Raw genomic sequence first — 2747 nt, 5'->3', positions numbered from 1 at the left:
CACACACACACACAAATTAAAATTACAGCCAGGTGTGGTGGTGTATGCCTATAATTCCAGTATTTGGGAGGCTTAGACAGAAGAATTGCAGGTTGTGTTCAGCCTCAGCAATTTAGCAAGGCCCTTTGCCACTTAGTGAGACGCTGTTTCAAAATAAAAAATAAAACAGGAGCCAGGCATGGTGGCACATGCTTGTAATCCCAGCATTTGGGAGTCTGAGAGAGGAGAACTGTGGTTTACAGACAGCCTCAGTTACTTAGTGAGGCCCTTTGCAACTCAGTGAGACCCTGTTTCCAAATAAAGAATAAAAAATAGGGCTGGGGGTGTAGCTCAGAAGTAGAATGCCCCTAGGTTCCATCCCCAGTACAGGAAGAAAGGAAGAAGGGAAGAAAGAAAGAAAGAAGGAAGGAAAGGAAGGAAGGAAGGAAGGAAATAAAGAAAAGAAAAGAAAGTATGAATACTAGCAGATGTGGTGGTATATGCTTGAAATCCAGTATTTGGGAGGCTGAGACAGGAGGATCACAAGTTCAAGGCCAGCTTCAGAAATTTAGGGACAGCCTCTGCCCCCGGATGTCAGTGAGACCCTGTTTCAAAATAAAATAGAAAAATGGCTGGGGGTATAACTCAAAGGAAGACCACCCCTGGGTTCAATCCCTGGTATAAAATAAGAAATTAAAATTACTAATGATTAAGTATTCTAATTAGTGCCTAGGGTATAGCTAAATGGTACAGCATGTATTTATTTATTTATTTTTATTTTTATTTTTTTGGTGGTACTGGGGATGGAACCCAGGGGCCTTCTACCTCCTGGCTACACTCCCAGACCTATTTTATATTTTATTTGGAAACAGGGTCTCTTAAGCCAGCTGAGGCTGCCTTTGAACCTATGTGATCCCCGTCTCAGCCTCGCAGGCTTGGGGATTACAAGCGTGCCCCACCATGCCCGGCTAGAGCATCTATTTAGCATGTTCAAGACCCTGGGTTCAATCCAAGCACCTAAAGAAATAAATACACAGTATCTATTTTACAAACCAGTTTTAATTTGATCTTTAATAGAAATGTAGGTAACCATTAAGAGAAAACTTCAACAAAAATGATAGTACATCTTCATGAACATCAGATTCTAGGTTTTGTTATGTGCCTGTAAACTGGACTGGATCCTGAATTCTGGTTTTTTCCAATATTTTGCTACCACTCTTTAATATTTCCAATTTTACTCTCATCTCTCTGACTTAGAAATATTAAAAATGAGCTGGGCATGGTGGTGCCTGCTGATAATCCCAGAATTTGGGAGGCTGAGACAGGAGGATCACACAGGTTTTTTTTTTTTTTTTTTTTTTTTGTGGTACTGGGGGTGGAACCCAGGGGCTTTACTACCTCTGGGCTATACTCCCAGACCTATTTTATATTTTTATTTGGAAACAGGGTCTCACTAAGTTGCTGAGAGCCTCACTAAGTAGCTGAGGCTGGCTTCAAACCTGCGCGATCCTCCTGTCTCAGCCTCCCAAGTGCTGGGATTACAAGCGTGCACCACCCACGCCCGGCAGGATCACACAGGTTTGAAGCCAGCCTCAGCTACTTAGTAAGGCTCGCAGCAACTTAGTGAGACCCTGTTTCCAAATAAAATATAAAATAGGTCTGGGAGTATAGCCCAGGGGTAGAAAAGCCCCTGGGTTCCACCCCAGCACCACACAAAAAAAGAAATATTAAAAATGGAAATTAACCTTTCCTCAAAGCCATTCCCAAGCTGGTTAGACAAATTAATGTAGATGTGTGTAGGTGTTGCTGGGGATTGAACCAAGGGACATTCTACTTCTGAGCTACACCCCCAGACCGTTTTATATTGTATTTGGAAACAGGGTCTTGCTAAGTTGCTGAGAGCCTCACTAAGTTGCTGTGGCTGTCCTCAAACCTTTGATCCTCCAGTCTCAGCCTCCCAAGTACTAGGATTATAGGTGTATGCCACCATGCCCAGCTTAATGTAAAACTTTAGAGAAATTGTTGCAGAAATTCTCTGGAGAGAGAGAAAGAGAAGAGGAAGTTTATTACACAGCAGGCCGATGTTAGGATAACTCTGAAAAATGCAGGCCCAAAGCTCTACGTAAGCTCTCATTTTATAGATTTGAGATGAAGGGCAGGAGCAGGCCGGCGGGCCTACAGAAGCTGGAAAGTGGCTGTTAGTGATTTCAGGGTTTCTCAAGGAAGTTGGGTAAGAGGAGGACAAGAGGGGGACATTTCTGAGTAGGCTACTGACCTATGTGGCTTACGTGCACTTTTTTTTTTCCTTTTGTGGTACTGGGAATGGAACCCAGGGACATTCTACCTCTGAGCTACACCCCACGCACTACTTTTTTATTCTTTATTTTGAAACAGGGTCTCACTGAGTTGCAAAGGGCCTCACTAAGTAGCTGAGGCTGGCTTTGAACCTGTGCGAGCCTCCTGTCTCAGCCTCCCAAGCACTGGGATTACAAGTGTATGCCACCACGCTCAGCTCTTTTATGTGTCCTTTTCTACAGGTGGTTGCCTGGATATATGGCTCTCTGCAGGTCACTTATCTGTAGTTATATCCTCTGCAAGTAATGGGGGAGGGGTAAATTTTGGACATTTTAGTAACTCTGTGTGTGTGTGTGTGTGTGTGTGTGTGTGTGTGTGTGTGTGGTACTGGAGATAGAACCCAGGGGCCTTTTACCTCCAGGCTATACTTTCAGACCTAGTTAATATTTTATTTGGAAACAGGGTCTCACTAA

Source organism: Muscardinus avellanarius (genome assembly GCF_963383645.1).
Source record: "Muscardinus avellanarius genome assembly, chromosome: 12".
Lineage (NCBI taxonomy): Eukaryota > Metazoa > Chordata > Mammalia > Rodentia > Gliridae > Muscardinus > Muscardinus avellanarius.
Note: the sequence above shows the minus strand (reverse complement) of the source record.